General features: G+C 43.4%; 1 long non-coding RNA gene across 1 annotated transcript in view; it reads right to left on the bottom strand.

The window, feature by feature from the left end:
- Nucleotides 1–17,468, bottom strand: part of LOC306999438 — a 743,560-nt gene that overhangs the window by 297,824 nt on the left and 428,268 nt on the right. The window lies entirely within an intron of this gene.

Here is a 17,468-nt window from a genome sequence, read left to right as displayed (position 1 = left end):
CTGAAAATACAGTTACTAGAAATGTTTACCTTGGATATTATACAATTTGCATGTATAAAAAAATTGTGAAAAAAAAAAAAAGTTTCCAAATCTAACTTTGACCTTAGATTGGCTCATATAGTCTATTTGAACAGGATTGGCTTCCAGGTATGACTATGTACTAAAAATGTGCTTTTGACTTTAATTTATATTTGGATTTTATATATATATATATATTTGTCCTCACATTCCTTCTTGTGTGACACACCTGAATGGCTCATTATGCAAGCTCATTATGCGGGGTCATTATGCGGGGGGCATTGTCTTCTCAGGTGTGAATTACTTACTATTCATGCTGGTGTTGGATCGTCGACGCCCCTGCGCATATTGCCTTCCCAAACAAAAAGTGTTTTACAAAATGTAAATCAATGTATTGTTTTATGTGGATGATTTTCACATCATTTTGTAGCCAGAACTCGAAGGGACAACATCCATTAGTCAAAAGTCTTCGGAACACATATTTAGTATGCGTTTTGTGGTCTCATTTCAGCAACTTTCATTTTTATTTTTTTCAATAACCACGCATAAACATTATTCTCTTAAAAATACAAACATGTACATACATGTTGCTCACATATTATGGTAGCCCTGTTTGTGCTATATAGAGTGAATTTACACCTTTGCCATTAACATGTTTATAAATAACTGAAAAAAGCACAAATGTCAGGGCATTTCTAAACATCCCAAGGGCCCCAAAAACACCTTGGTCCCCAGAGGGTTAATATTCATATATGTTGCCCCCAAAATGTATTTTTCAAACATTTTATAAATTTAATAGAAGATTTTGATTTAGTGCAGCTGGTTACAAGACCTACACATATAAAGGGGCACACCCTTGATCTTATTCTGTCTCATGGGATATTGCTGAGTGAAATTGAGATATGCGAGCTTAGTTTCTCTGATCATAACCCCATCACATTCAGTATGCCTCTAGCACTTAACACTATAACTCTTTGTAAAACTATCGCGAAGACACGGAGAATCACTGATGCCACCTCTACTACCTTTGCTGAAGCTTTTGAGGAGCTCTTTAATTATCCTGAATTTGCTTCACCAGAACTGAACTCGGATGAACTACTTGATAAATTTGATTCTATCTGCAGTACTATTTTAGATGATATAGCGCCTCTGAGAATAAAACACCACTGAGAATAAAACACCAAAAATCCACCTCTGAGCCCTGGGTTAATAATACTACTCGAACCCTGAGACAGATATGCAGAAGAGCCGAGAGGAAATGGAAAAAAGACAAACTACAGATCTCTTATGAGATGCTTAAAGACTCTTAAATATCAAAAAGAGTTGTAAGTGGCCAAAGCAAATTACTTCTATACCCTTATAGATAAGAACCATAATAACCCAAGAGTTCTTTTTAATATTATAAATACTGTTACAAATCCAGTTGTGTCCATCTACCCGAATGAGTCAGTAGCAATGTGTGAACGGCTCTGTAAGTTTTTCACAGACAAGATAGCTGGAATTAGAAATAATACACAATTGACCACTGGTAACCCTGCAGGTCAGTTAAATTACACCGGCAGACTCAGGCCACATTTACACATAGCCGGGTATTTAGAGAAACGAATATTTCTCCTCCTCCGTTTTCAATAATAACATCGTGCACACAACCCGCATAAATACGCCGTCGAGCGCCTTTATAACTATGCTAAACCTATGGGCGGCAGTGTAGGGAGAAGGATAAAGCCATGCAAGCCAATCAGAATCCTCAGAATCGACGAGAGAGAACCTAAAACCCCGTTTCTCCCAGTTGACACGACAACATATAACCGGCGTTTTCAGAAATCTCCACTTTGGCCGGAGTTTTTAGAAATAATCGTTTTCTGGGATAAAAACGGCGTTTTCGTGTAAATGACAGGCCAAAACGCAGAGAAATATCTGCGTTTCCCCATCGTGTAAACGGGGCCTCAGTAAATTTACACCAATCACTATGACTTTTTTAAATGACACGGTGAAGCAGCTAAAACCTACAGGATCACCACTAGACACTATCCCAGCACGACTATTGAAAAAAGTGTTCAATGTAGTGAGTACGCCACTCCTACACTTTGTAAATAAATGCCTTGAGCTGGGAGTTGTCCCTAAGCGTTTAAAACATGCGTCAGTGCAACCCATACTAAAGAGGCCAAATTTAGACTCATCTAATCTATCGAATTTCATATCTCCCATTTTTAAAAAATTTTTTAGATAAAGTAGTTCTATGTCAGCTTGAAACTTTTTTGAACGAAAACAAAATTTTTGATATATTTCAATCTGGTTTAAAAAAATTCCACTCGACAGATACAGCGCTTGTTAAAGTGCTCAATGACATTTTTCTGGCTACTGATTCTGGAGATTCGGTAGTATTGATACTCTTGGATTTAACTGCTGCATTTGATACGGTTGACCACAATGTCCTACTATCTCGCTTAGAACACATAGTGGGCATTAGAGGCCCAGTCTTACATTGGTTCCAGTCTTATCTTACAAAAAGGAGTTTTTCAGTTAACATTAATTATCTACCGATCTACATCAGTAAAATTAACATGTGGAATTCCTCAAGGCTCCACATTGGCTCCGATGTTTTCTTTATACATGCTTCCTTTGAGTACTATTTTAAAAAAATATGACCTGAGTTATCATTGCTATGCAGACGACACACAAATATATTTTCCTCTTAATCATGGAAAGAATCTAGAAGAGATGGCTGATTGCCTTGAGGATGTGAAAGCATGGATGTCGCAAAAAAATTTAAGTTTAAATGAGGAAAAGACTGAGGTTATAGTGTTTACACCTTCCAGTCTATATGATACAACAAATATGAATCTTGGTACCTTGACACCATATGTGAAGCCATATGTTAAAAACCTGGGAGTGGTACTGGACAGTGCCCTGAAGCTGGATAGACAGATCAATCAAGTGGTAAAATCAAGCTTCTACCAGCTACGAACCCTGGTAAAACTTAAGTCTATACTCTCAGTCTCTAACCTCGAAAAAGTTATACATGCTTTTATCTCTACAAGGCTGGACTATTGTAATTCGCTCAATGTAGGGATCAGTAAATCATCCATTAACCGCCTTCAAATAGTCCAGAATGCCGCTGCAAGAGTACTGACAGGAACTCGAAAACGAGACCATATAACTCCTGTCCTTAAGGCACTACACTGGCTGCCAGTGCGCCATAGAATCACTTTTAAAGTATTATTATTAGTTTTTAACCTGTTAGCCTTCAGCGCCATTTTTGAAAAATCCCCAGAAATTGCATTCTGAACCTAAAACAGATTCAGTTAATTGACCCTTTGTCCTAAAAGCACAAGCATGATCTCATTTGAAAGCTGACACCTGGCACTTTATTGGAAATGTAGAATGAATTATTGTCATAATGAAAAAAAAATTATGAATAGCTTCAAAGTTGTGTAAGTTATTAGAAATGTATTTTTATGAAACATCTTCATGAAAATTAAATTGAAGTTGGCCCGTCAGCACTCTAGAAATGCACTCCAGCTAAAGCCACATGTCTGACCATGTTATATTTAAAATTTGAAGGTGATAAGTCTAAAACTCTGTATTTTGTTAAATGTTTTTCAAGATCATCTCAAATGGCTTTATTTTGAATTGACTCTAAAATGCAAACTTGTGTTTATTGTCATCTATTAGCATCTATTCAGTCTATTGTCTCTATTTTTTTGTGGTGCAAACGAGCCCCATTCAGTGTCAGTCTCTCCTGCACTCATTCACACCTCTCCAGCCTGGTTATGGCCATAAATATGCTTTTCCCTTGTCTCCATTATAATGGCTAACGATCTGGCTATTCACGCCGTTTCACCCCCTAATTTCTTTCATAGTTCTCACCTTTTCACATTTAAAACTGTATCAAATGCATTTCTTAAATAAATAAATATTTCAGTAAGCATTCCGATTTAGAAAAAAATCATAAAAAATAACAGCTAGATGGCAGGTGCAACTAGAGAGCTAGCTAGCATGTTAGCTTAGCACACCATCAATACACGACAATTTATGAGATTAAAACCGTGTTTGTGCTCCAAACTTACTTTATAGTGCAAGTCGAGTGTTTTAAATAATCTTCTATGAGCTTATTTGGCTTCAGAAAAGAAAATCAGACAGAAAATAAATGAGTTTATGTTATTCTGCACTATTGTAAAGTCTATATAGATTAGCATTACATTATACATATAATCTATTATTATAAAAATACCTGACATGGCTCGAAGAACACAGGTAAATCAAATATCATTGCAATCATGTTTATTGTCTTCAAAACATCTTTATCTGCATGTTACAACGATCTCTGATAGCTAGCTGTGTTTATGTAAGTGACGTCCTGGAAGGTCACATGGTAGGGCTCTTCTTCATGTGCAGTGCATCCGTATATGGATTATTCTGTGTATCTCTGGCGCCCTCAGTCTTCTGTATGGTTTGAAAACACAGTACATCAGAGTATCCAGCGCGCATATGATTACATGGACGCATTTTGATATAAATTCAATAAATATTATTCCTGTCTATAGAAATCTGATGTAAACCTATGAGAATATATCAATATTTCTCCAAATCTGCACATTTTTGAGCCAAAAGCCCTGAGGAACGTTGTTTTGTCACGCGTTCTCATGACAACACCACCGGAGTTTTTTTATGAATGGACGCGCTGATGCTCATAATTCATATTAAAGGTATCGACTCATTTTTTCATTACATAAATCCTGACACAAATTAAGACATAACTGTCACTATAAGTTTCTCAGAATACAATAGTGGTCAAATACTGAAACGTGAGACTTATATATTTTTAATGATGTATAGTTTGTCAAGGTAATAACATTAAATCTAATAGTAACTTTGAACTATTTAAAAAAAAAAACGCTTCAGAGCGTCCTCGCTCTGGTGAAGGCTAACAGGTTAAGTCACTAAATGGGATGGCTCCATCATACCTCACGGACCTATTGACTGTTCACCAACCATCAAGAGCTCTTAGGTCTGCGAACCTAGGCCTTCTGATGGTTCCGAGAACAAAACTTAAGACCAGAGGAGACAGGGCTTTTTCTAGTGCCGCTCCTAGACTCTGGAATAGCCTCCCTTCAGAAATCAGAGCTGCACCAACCCTGTGCATCTTTAAAGTGAGGTTAAAGACATTTTTATTTGATCTGTCGTATGTAAACTGAAATGTTGAAACAATTGTCCTGTTGTTGTTTTACTTTTTACTCTTTTATTCCCTGTACAGCACTTTGGTCAACGGAAGTTGTGTTTATTTGTGCTTTATAAATAAATTGAAATTGAAATTGAAAATTTAAATAATCCCTTTATAGATTGGTCTAAGAATACTATCCTCTCTTGAAATGTCTCTTGTCATGTGGAGTGTTTAATGTCTGCTGTCACTCCTGTTTCCTCTGTCTCTATTTTTCAGGAGGAGCCTGGTGATTTGACGGGGGTGCCGGAGGAGTATCACGATCTGCGGTGTCAGCAAGTCCCGGGCCACTTCTCTCCCTCCACACCGTTCGTATGATTGTAGTATAGATCTTCTCCCGGGAACCACCCCTCCCCGGGGAAGACTTTTTTTTTTGTTCAAAAGAAGGACGGGTCGTTGCGTCCCTGCATTGACTATCGAGGGCTGAATGACATTACGGGTAAGAATCGTTACCCACTAACCCTCATGTCATCAGCTTTCGAGATCTGGCAGGGAGCCAAATTATTCTCCACATTAGACTTTCGTAACGCTTACCATCTCGTGCGCATCAGGGAGGGGGACGAGTGGAAGACGGCGTTTAACACTCCGTTAGGTCACTTTGAATATCGGGTTCTTCCGTTCGGCCTTGTAAATGCTCCAGCTGTCTTTCAGGCACTGATAAATGACGTCCTGAGAGACATGCTGAACATTTTTGTTTTCGTTTACCTTGACGACATCCTTATTTTTTCGCTGTCACTCCAGATTCATGTCCAGCACGTCCGACGCGTCCTCCAACGCCTTTTAGAGAACCGTCTTTACGTAAAGGCTGAGAAATGCACTTTTCATGCCTCCTCCGTTACTTTTCTCGGCTCTGTTATATCTGCAGAAGGTATTAGGATGGATCCCGCTAAGGTCCAAGCTGTCATAGATTGGCCCGTCCCAGAGTCACGCGTCGAGCTCCAACGCTTTCTCGGCTTCGTTATATTCTATCGACGCTTCATCCGCAATTTTAGTCAGGTGGCTGCCCCTCTGACAGCTCTCACATCTATCAAGTGGTCTGAGTCCGCTCAGGGGGCGTTTGATCTTCTCAAGAATCGCTTTACGTCCGCGCCCATCCTTGTTACACCTGACATCTCTAGACAGTTCGTGGTCGAGGTTGACGCGTCAAAAGTGGGCGTGGGAGCCATTCTTTCTCAGCGCTCTCTCTCTGACAACAAGGTCCACCCTTGCACGTATTTCTCTCATCGCCTGTCGCCGTCTGAACGTAATTATGATGTGGGTAACCGCGAACTACTCGCCATCTGCTTAGCCCTAGGCGAATGGCGACAGTGGTTGGAGGGAGCAACCGTTCCTTTTGTCGTTTGGACAGACCATAGGAATTTAGAATACATTCGTTCAGCTAAACGTCTAAACGCGCGTCAGGCTCGCTGGGCCCTGTTTTTCGCTCGTTTTGAGTTTATAATTTCCTATCGTCCGGGCTCTAAGAACACCAAGCCTGATGCTTTGTCTCATCTCTTTAATGCCTCAGAAGCCTCTTCAGCCCCCGAGGGGATTGTCTCTGAGGGGTGTGTCGTTGGGTTGACTGTCTGGGGAATTGAGAGACAGGTTAAACGAGCGCTCACACACACTCCTTCGCCACGCGCTTGTCCCAAGAACCTTCTTTTTGTTCCTGTTCCTACTCGTCTGGCCGTTCTCCAGTGGGCTCACTCTTCCAAATTCCAAGTTCGTCAGCGTTTTTGGTGGCCCACTCGAGAACGTGACACACATCGTTTCGTGGCTGCTTGCTCCGTCTGCGCACAGACTAAATCTGGGAACTCACCTCCTGCCGGACTCCTCAGACCACTTCCTATTCCTTCTCGGCCGTGGTCGCACATCGCCATGGATTTTATTACCGGGCTTCCTCCGTCGGCGGGCAAGACAGTTATTGATCGGTTCTCGAAGGCGGCTCACTTTATTCCTCTCGCTAAGCTCCCCTCCGCTAAAGAGACGGCACAAATAGTTATCGAGAATATTTTCAGAATACATGGCCTGTAGTCTCTTGTCCGGCTTCCACCCTCAATCTAATGGTCAAGCCGAACAGGCCAATCAGACTGTTGGTCGCATTTTACGCAGCCTTTCCTTCCGTAACCCTGCCTCCTGGTCAGAGCAGCTCCCTTGGGCAGAATACGCCCATAACTCGCTTCCTTCGTCTGCGACCGGTCTGTCCCCTTTTCAGAGTAGCCTCGGGTACCAGCCCCCACTCTTCTCGTCTCAGCTCGCTGATTCCAACGTTCCCTCCGCTCAAGCTTTTGTCCGACGTTGTGAGCACACCTGGAAGGGAGTCAGGTCTGCCCTTTGCCGCTATAGGGGTCAGACTAAGAGAGCTCCTAACAAGCGTAGAACTAAGAGCCCTAGATATTGTTGCGGACAGAGAGTTTGGCTCTCTACTCAATCTTCCCCTTAAAGGGCACCTATTATGGAATTTTGAAATGTACCTTTCATGTAGTGTGTAACATAGATCTAAGTGAACAAAAACATCCTGCAAAGTTTGAAATACGATACGCCCACTTATTGCGCTCCAAGGCCAGGGAAAATATCATGGCGACGAGACGCTGTGTTCTGAAGTGCGGCTCAAAAGCAAACTTTTTTCATCTGCCCAAGGAGGAGCATTTGAAGACTAAGTGGCTACAATTCACTATACCACAGAAGTATAGTCCGAGCCTTGTGCTTTGCTCGCGCCATTTTGAAGACGATTGCTTTTTAAATGCAATCAAACTCGGATTCGCGAGCCGGCTGATATTGAAGGAAGGTTCAGTTCCAAGTGTATTTGCATCAGCTTCCTCCTCCGTATCACAACCTGTAAGTGTTATTAATAATTGTTGCTTTTATGTTTTATGTAGCATGCTTAATAATGATTTTGTTTGTTGTGTAAGCACCGTTTAGCTTCTAGGTCTTCAATGACAATTGTATTGAGATATGTGAAGTGTTTGTCGTTGTTTTCGGAGTTGTCTAAAGAATAGAGTAATACCTCGTAGTAACGTAACTGCATTTTTTTTTTGTAAAAACGTTATGTTTATGCATCGGGCTAATGCAAACAAAGACTGATTGTGCTTTTACAATATGAACTCTGGGCTATGCTCGCTAACATAACATTAAATTCTTTATCTTATTTTTCGTTTTTTACTACAAACTATAAAGCAGTGGACTATAATCATTATTATGATACAATTTAATTGATAAAAGCATCATTGTACTCCGTGTTAAAAATAAGTATTATCTCTATAAACACTGCTGGGTCATCTGACCAATCAACGCAGATTAGCGTCGCGCAAAGGAGGGGTTTTGAAAAACGAGTCGTTGAACGAATCATTTGGGAGTCGGTGAGCAAATCAGGTAAAAATAAATGCATATTATACGAAAACAAAAGTGTTTTTTGTCATTGCATGCACGTAAAACTGTTGTTGGGGACTCCCACAACAACATTAGGAACATTTTAAATGTCATAATAGGTGCCCTTTAAGTCCGCTTCTCGTAAACTGACCCCGCGCATCATTGGTCCATTCCGTATTTCTCAGGTTATTAGTCCAGTCGCGGTGCGCCTTTTTCTCCCTCGCTATCTTCGCCACGTCCACCCGGTCTTCCACGTCTCTTGTGTTAAACCCGTTTCTCGTGCTCCCACTCGTCCCTCTTCCTCCCCTGTTCTTGTCGAGGGTGCTCCTATCTATACGGTTCGCAAGATTGTAATAGTCACCTATTCTGCCTTCATGTACAGATTTTTGAGGTGATGATAAACATGCTTTGTGGTATTGTTTTTCCTTCACATGTAAAGAAACAATAATCAACTGTTGTGTCAAATGCCTATGATGTAAGCACGGATGGTTATAAGGACCTTTTCTTTGGTTTTTATTATTTTCTGCCACCGGATAACTTTCAAAAGGGAGAATAGGAAGTGACGTTGAAGAGAGTACTCTGGAGTGCAATCGGGGAAGCGGTCGGAGTTTAGCGGGCTCTGTGTATGTGGCCTGAGGAATTCAACTGACTTTTTGTGGATTATACGCGGGCTTTTATGGACTACTACATCATCCCGGCGGCTAAACAGACTGTGGTGAGTTTGCGTGAGTTCATGGAGGAAATGAGTTGACTGCGGCGGCTCGCCACGCTTCACCCGGTATCTTTTTGTTTTTGTTTTGTTTTTCCCTTCTCTTCGCGGAGGACATCTAGTTCAGTCCGGACAATTTATGTCTGATTGAATGAGTATTTTGATCTGCTGGGACATTGGGTTTCTGGGGTTTAAATGTGTGTGGAATTGAGTTGTTTGTTTGATGTATATCGGAGCGCGGCCGCGTCTCCAGCGCTGAATATCTCTGTGTTGCCCGACGTGTATAAACTTTATATATCTGTCAATACACGTTGTTGAACCTGATTATTGTGGACTTTTCGTTAATGTACAATTATTTTAAGTTTATACACGTATGATTGATCATTTATTTTGTTGATTTAAGGGGTTTCATAACCAAAAGTAAGCTAGTTACTGTCTGTAATCACCCCAGTAGGTATCAGATCCGCCCGTTACCTTATGTTTTGCGTGATGTACTTTTCCCTTACTCTTTTAGTGTAAGGTAAATTGTTACAAGATTCTGGACATGCGCCCCCAGGGTCGTGGCCATCAGTTTCTGGTGGATTGGGAGGGGTACGGACCCGAGGAGAGAAGCTGGGTTCCCTCCCGGGACGTGCTGGACCGTTCATTGATCGATGATTTCCTCCGCAGCCGCCAGTTTTCCTCCTCGGGAGCGCCAGGGGGCGCTCATTGAAGGGGGAGTACTGTCATGTCTTGTCATTTTATGTTTTGTCCTGTTCTTTCTCTTTACTTTGTCTCCCTCTGCTGGTCGTTATTATTTACTTTCCTTTTCCTTTCTCTCTTCCTCCAGCTGTTCCTCATCATCCCTGACTACCTCGTTAGTTCTCACCCCACCTGTTCCCTCTCTCCTCTGATTAGGCCCCTATTTCTTCCTCTGTCCCTGCTTTCCTCTTTGTCAGATTCTCACTAGAGTTTCTCATGCAAGAAGCAAACTTTCGTCCTGTTTGTCTCTGTGTCAGTCCTAGTCCTGTTGGTGTCCATCTGTCGAGCGCTATCTGCTAATCATCTATGTTTGTATTCTACCCAGTTCATCTGATGCTGAGAGTGATCTGGTAACTGCTGTATACTCTTGATCCTGGTTATCTCTGAGAGACCTGCAGCCTGTCGCCACTAACAGAGCTTTCCTCGACTGCTGCCTAAAGACCTGTGGTGGCGGTTTTATGATATTCATTGATCTTTAGTAAAATATAGATGATTCAAAGAATGTCACATGTGTGTCTCTCACTTGTAGTGAGAGAAGATGATGTTTATGTACCTGGGGAGGCAGAAGGGAGAGACACTCCAGAGAACAGACGAACAAGGACCTCTGACCTAGATGTCAGAAGGCCATTTGGTGAAGGAGGGCTTAGGAGTTGGCTCTAGTGACGAATCTAAACTAGTGTTATGGCTTCCTTGTCTATGGAAAATTACTGAATGGAAGACTACTGGGAGGAAGGCTCTGGGAAGAAGGCCTTGGAACGGAGATAAAAGCTGGTTCAGTCTGTCTGGGGGTGTGTCACTCTTCTGCACAGGGTAACAACTGTGTATTAGACTGCTCCTATTCTTGCAAGAATAAATACTTATAATTTTTATAATTTGACTCTGAGTCTCCCTTACGCAGTGATGTTTGTTTGATGAATTTTTGCCACAACAGACCCTTTTGAAGTTATCTGAAGAAGTTTTTTGTTTCATTTTTTAATCGCCCTCTCTGCGGGTTGTTTAGTTCATCATTATCTCTCAAGAAGAGGATTTGTTTTTCATCATTGCTCTGATATCATTAAAGACTCTATTTTTTGTTAAATCGCTTTTGGGGTCCTCTCTTACCTGTCACAGTGTCTGGTGGTTCCCTGGGTTTAACACAAGAGGTCTCAGTTTTCACGGTGTCTAGGCATTTTCACTACATTTCCCATAATCCTGTCTGTCACTGATTGTTCATTTCCTTCAGCTGTTTCTCGTCACCTTGTTTGCACTTGTGTATATATACCCTGTCTGTTTCAGTGTTTGTCACGGAGTCCTTGTATATTGTCCCCACACTTCCGTTCCTGTTGTTCGTGTTTATCTTGTGTTCTTTGGATTACCTGTTGATTTCGACCCTTGCCTGGACTGTTTGTGAGTACGGATTACCCTTATAATAAATACTGCAATTGGATCTTCTCGTCTTGTGTGTGTTCGTGACAGAAGGACTCCGTCACAAATAGATCCAGCAGTACGGATACGATCCGGTCGGTATGTGGATACCGCGTGGCGAGATTTTTCCTCCGGGAAAGGATGAAGGATCCTCGATTTCTTTGTTGGCCTATTTTTCAATGTGTGCTAGAAGGAATGAGGAGACCATAGCCACCAGGTTCGTAGAGGAGACGGTAAATTCCCCAGAGATGGTGAGTTTGATGCCACCGAGACGCCATCATGGACGGAGGAGGAGGAGGAGACACAGCCCGTCTGCCCAGTCAGAGTTGGTTCACGTCCCGTCTGCCCAGTCAGAGACTGTTCACGTCCCGTCTGCCCAGTCAGAGACTGTTCACGTCCCGTCTGCCCAGTCAGAGACTGTTCACGTCCCGTCTGCCCAGCCAGAGACTGTTCACGTCCCGTCTGCCCAGTTTGAGACGGGTCTAGAGATGCCCATTTGTGGGGCCGCCAAGGCAATGATGGACTATTTGGAGCGTCTAGCTCGGATCCTGGACATGCCAGTGTCTGCTGTTCCAGAGCCGGAGCCAGTGTCTGCTGTTCTAGAGCCGGAGCCAGTGTCTACTGTTCCAGAGCCGGACCCAGTGTCTGTTGTTCCAGAGCCGGAGCCAGTGTCTGCTGTTCCAGAGCTGGAGCCAGGGTCTGCTGTTCCAGAGCCAGTGTCTGCTGTTCCAGAGCCGGAGCCAGTGTCTGCTGTTCCAGAGCCGGAGCCAGTGTCTGCTGTTCCAGAGCCGGAGCCAGTGTCTGCTGTTCCAGAGCCGGAGCCAGTGTCTGCTGTTCCAGAGCCGGAGCCAGTGTCTGCTGTTCCAGAGCCGGAGCCAGTGTCTGCTGTTCCAGAGCCGGAGCCAGTGTCTGCGGTTCCAGAGCCGGAGCCAGTGTCTGCGGTTCCAGAGCCGGAGCCAGTGTCTGCGGTTCCAGAGCCGGAGCCAGTGTCTGCTGTTCCAGAGCCGGAGCCAGTGTCTGTTCCTGAGTCAGGTCTGGTGGTTCCGATTCCGGTGGTCCGGAGATGGAAGAGGAGAAGGAGAAGGACCTCTTCAACGGACCGTCCGGTGGTTCCTAACCCAGAGACCATCCCAGGGGTGACTGCCATCCCTGACGCGCTGGTTAGGCATGCTGCTCTGCCGGCCCCGCCCGAGCTGCTCGCCCTGCCTGCCCCGATCCAGCATCACGTCACGCCCGCCGAGCCTGAGCTTCACGTCACGCCTGCCGAGCCTGTTCCTGAGCCGGTGCCCGTGTCTGTTCCTGAGCCGGTGCCCGTGTCTGTTCCTGAGCCGGTGCCCGTGGTGGTGGTGTCTGTTGCAGTTCCTGAGCCGGTGGTGTCTGTTGCTGTTGTAGTTCCTGAGCCGGTGGTGTCTGTTGCAGTTCTTGAGCCGGTGGTGTCTGTTCCAGTTCCTGAGCCGGTGGTGTCTGTTGCAGTTCTTGAGCCGGTGGTGTCTTCCAGTTCCTGAGCCGGTGGTGTCTGTTCCAGTTCCTGAGCCGGTGGTGTCTGTGACTGTTCCTGAGCCAGGGTCTGTCTCTGTTCCGCCTTGGTCTTCACCGCCATGGCCGCCCGAGTGGTCGGCTTCACCCTGGTCGCCTCCGCCATGGCCGCCCGAGTGGTCGTCTTCACCCTGGTCTTCACTGCCGTGGCCGCCTGAGGGGTCTTCACCGCCGTGGTTGCCCGAGGGGTCTTCACCGCCGTGGCCGCCCGAGGAGTCTTCACCGCCGTGGCCGCCCGAGGGGTCTTCACCGCCCTGGCCGCCCGATGGACTGTCTGCTTCGCCCTGGCCGCCAGATGGATTGTCTGTTTCGCCCTGGCCGTCGCTTAAGCCGTTCCCCCTTGTTCCTGTTCCCCTCCATGGACCTGGCCCCCCATCCCACCCCCTGATCCTCCACCTTTCCTCCTCCCGCCTGGACTCTTGTTTTGTTTGTTTCTTGTAGTCTTGGAGCGTCTGGTAGCCGCTCCGTAGAGGGGAGGTTATGTCACAGTGTCTGGTGGTTCCCTGGGTTTAACACTAGAGGTCTCAGTTTTCACGGTGTCTAGGCATTTTCACTACATTTCCCATAATCCTGTCTGTCACTGATTGTTCATTTCCTTCAGCTGTTTCTCGTCACCTTGTTTGCACTTGTGTATATATACCCTGTCTGTTTCAGTGTTTGTCACGGAGTCCTTGTATATTGTCCCCACACTTCCGGTCCTGTTGTTCGTGTTTATCTTGTGTTCTTTGGATTACCTGTTGACTTCGACCCTTGCCTGGACTGTTTGTGAGTACGGATTATTACCCTTATAATAAATACTGCAATTGGATCTTCTCGTCTTGTGTGTGTTCGTGACATTACCTGCATAACAGTAGCATGAGGAAGAACACATTCTGACCAGGGGCGGTTCTAGACCCTTTTTAGATATTTTTTTTTGTTTGTTCAATTTGCACACTGAACATGGATTGAAGCTCTTATTTTCGAACTCTCAAAGTGCATCAAATTAATTAATTTACTTAAAAAATGTTTACAGTTTTCTCCTAAATTCAGTTTTCTACATAGCTTTTTCAGTGATGCAAATTATCATTCCTTGTTGATGTGCAAAAGTCCAAAGATATCTTTATTGCTAAATCCTATGTTAATTTTTGTATGTAAATTTTACTTTGTTCTCAAATTATTCTGGGTTTAATCTAGTTGATTAATCCCCCCAATCACTAAACTAAAGTGTGCTTCCTAACTGTAACATTCTATAAAATAAATGTTACTTTACAATCTGATATGCTGTTGATTATAAAATTACAACATACAGGATATAAAATAGAACAAATAAATATTGAGATAAAAATAAAACCAACAAGTGTGGCTGCTGGTTCTAAACGGATGTGACGTAGACTCAGCAGATTGTGCAGATGCCCAAATTGGCGCCGTTTAATGTTCCTGCAAAGTCTAGCACAATGTCTACCACTGGCACATACACGTTAAAAAGAGGCTCTCTGGCCGCAGTTCTCAGGGAGGACGATGTTACAGTGGACAACTTGGCCAGGATTTTCAAGGTTTGCTCTCGTAAAAATGATTTAATCCTAGAATGTAAAAATAAACTTTTTTTAGATTAAATTCAGTATAAAAACTCTTCAGATTCTTCCGATTAAGCTTCATTTTACAATTGGTAATGTTTTCTAAGTGTTAAATTTACATTTAGCCTGAATGTTAAGTTACATATCGAGCCTAAATATAAAGTTACATTAACAACGCAAAAGCACAACCTGCCTCATGGCCCATGTCAGAAACCAAACCTGCAGTCATATAAACCTGAAAAATTAAGGCTGGGCGATTTTTTTATTAATTAGAATTTATTGTTTTGGCAGGTTTTTATAATTAATCAAGAAAATCGAGCGTTTTTCAGTAAAACATTAGCAACCGTTAAGAGATGAATGATGCCGACCGCGCGATGGCGCAGCTGATCAACGCCTCTGGTGTCACGCATTCCTGGAGTGAATAGAACAAATAAAAGAGAATTTAACTAAAACTAACTTTTAGTTTTTAAGTTGACTAGTTAAACATAAAAAAATAAAAATACTAATTGTTGGTCAGTCGTTCTAAAAAAAAAAAAAAAAAAATCAAGATTACTGTACACACACGGTGTGTGTTCACAGTGTGTGTGCATGTGTGTGTTCACTTCTCTCACTGCTGTGTGTGTGCACTTGGATGGGTTAAATGCAGAACGCCAATTTCGAGTAAGGGTCACAATACTTGACAATACGTAACGACTTTTCACTTGCATATTAAGATGCCTTCTTCAAGACACCAGAGTTTCCAGTCCTGGAAAGCTAATGACAATTTGTTGGTCCAAAGTATAGCGTAATATTCTTACTAATTTGTATTCTGATCTTGTGCTGTTCTCTTGTCTCCTTTGTCTAGATTACACAGTCAAGTGTTTACTTGATCAATGACATGGGGATTTCAGTTTTCCCAGGTTCATCTGGATTCTTCAGTTGTTTGGACCTCATGAATGTTGGGAGTACCTTCCAGGTGATGGGTGATGATGCATGTGGGCCACTCCCTAGCCCAGTCCCATTTCACCCAAACCCTGGACAGTCGACCTCGTTTCAGCTTTTCCCGATCTGCCACTGCAACAGCTACACGTGCAGTTAGTCCTGCAGTTAGCCCCAAAATGTATCAAAGGTAAGTGTAAAAACTTACTTTTTAGCAGATAGAAATTGGTCAGCATTGACAAAATGCCAGTGCAGTGAAATGCAATTTCAAAGTTATGCAGATATAAGTGTTTAAAGTAACCACTTCTGATAGGTACAGTGTGTTTGTGTGTGTTCCCACAGAACCATTTTCCTTGGACAACTTGAGGGTGACAAACTAGTGCAGGACAAGGCATTAGTTGTTCCTTTCGAGGAGAGTGAGGCCTGTTTGTCAACAATGAAAACACAAGTAAAAGAAGCCCTTGCTTTGGGTCCTGAAACAAGCATAGTCTTGACTGATAGTCAAGGAAATTTGCTTATCGATACCCCTGGAATTAAAGGTCTGTGTTGTGGGCTGGAGTATTGGAACAAATTCATTCTGAAGTTTGCCCCAGCTCATCAATGACGGTATCATTCTGAATTTCACACCATTTTTTATTTTATTTTTATCCCCACTGCCTGGGTCTGCGTATTGGAAACAGAGCTCCAGACATATTTTTGCAATAGCAGAGGATGTATTTGCAGAGATGGGGAGGAGGAAACGTAGGAAACTAGGGTAGGTTCATGAGTGCTCTCATCAGAATAGCTTCTTATCTTTGAACTTTTTATTTAAATTCATGCAGGTGTATTGTCCAATGAAGTTTGCAAAACCTTGGCTGTGAAATTATGTATTGCTTTCCAGAAATATTTAAGTTTTCTACATTCCTAAAAGATATGCATCACTGATCCTATGTAGGTTTTACATCTGTGACATTTGGATGATACATTTTGCTCAAAGGGGGGTAAGGTAAATCATATGCATACATTGATAGTTCTGTTCAGCTATTTTGTTACAAGAAAATGAGGGGAAAATATTCTGACATACAGCCCCCACTGTTCTTCATTGAAATTACACCCCAGATCTCTTTGCCACACATTTTAAGTGTTGTCAAGGAAGATTATGATAGTCTAACAATGCAGAGTATATTCATCAAAATCTCCTCTATCCTGGACTACTTCCTAGATGGTCATCCTGCCTTATCGAGAATGGTTATCAAATGACAGATTTGAAAATACTTACATAAAACCATACTACATATGTCACGGTAGACGTTTTCTCTGTTCCTTCTAGTCTCATGTTTATGTTGTTGTGTGAGCGTGTGGTGTGTGAGCGCGTGGTTTTGTGGGCGTGAATGTTGACATTACCTGATCCGCTCCAGCTGTCCATCATCATCACTTCACCAGCTGCGGGCAATCTCACCACTCTACATATACTCACTGCTTATCTCCTCTCATTGTCAGATCGTTGTTTGATGTTTGTCTTGTGGTGTCCGGTCTCCTGTTCCTGCCTTGTTCCTGCATTGTTCCTGTCTTCGAGTTTCGTGTGGGAGTACCTGTCGTCACCATCACTTCACCATCGCACATCTCACGGATCCTGACCATCTAGTCCCTGCGTCACTATTCCACCTGTTTGTACTGCCACCCTGTCATTCATTAAATCGCCTGCTACTGTTTCCAGTTTCAGTCTTCAGTGATTATGACAGAACGATCTGACCAAGGAATGGAAGCAGCGGGCGCGCATCTTCGGAATCTTTGGAAGATTTCATCCATCATACCGTCCAGAGAATGGAGATCGGTGATACGGGTCGCGCAGTACAAGCATTGGTGGCGCAGGTGTCCGAGCTCACCCAGCAGATCCAACGCCTACAGAGTCCCGCTGCGCCGCCCACACCGGTCGTTCCTCCGACAGCTCCAGCGCGCCTCTCCCAGTCAGAGCCCCGCCTACCTGTCCCAGAATCATACGCCGGTGAGCCAGCTTTTTGCAGATCATTTCTCCAACGCT

This window comes from Phoxinus phoxinus, assembly GCF_949152265.1.
Source record: "Phoxinus phoxinus genome assembly, chromosome: 5".
In the NCBI taxonomy this organism is placed as follows: Eukaryota; Metazoa; Chordata; class Actinopteri; order Cypriniformes; family Leuciscidae; genus Phoxinus; species Phoxinus phoxinus.
This window is presented reverse-complemented; position numbering and strand designations above follow the sequence as displayed.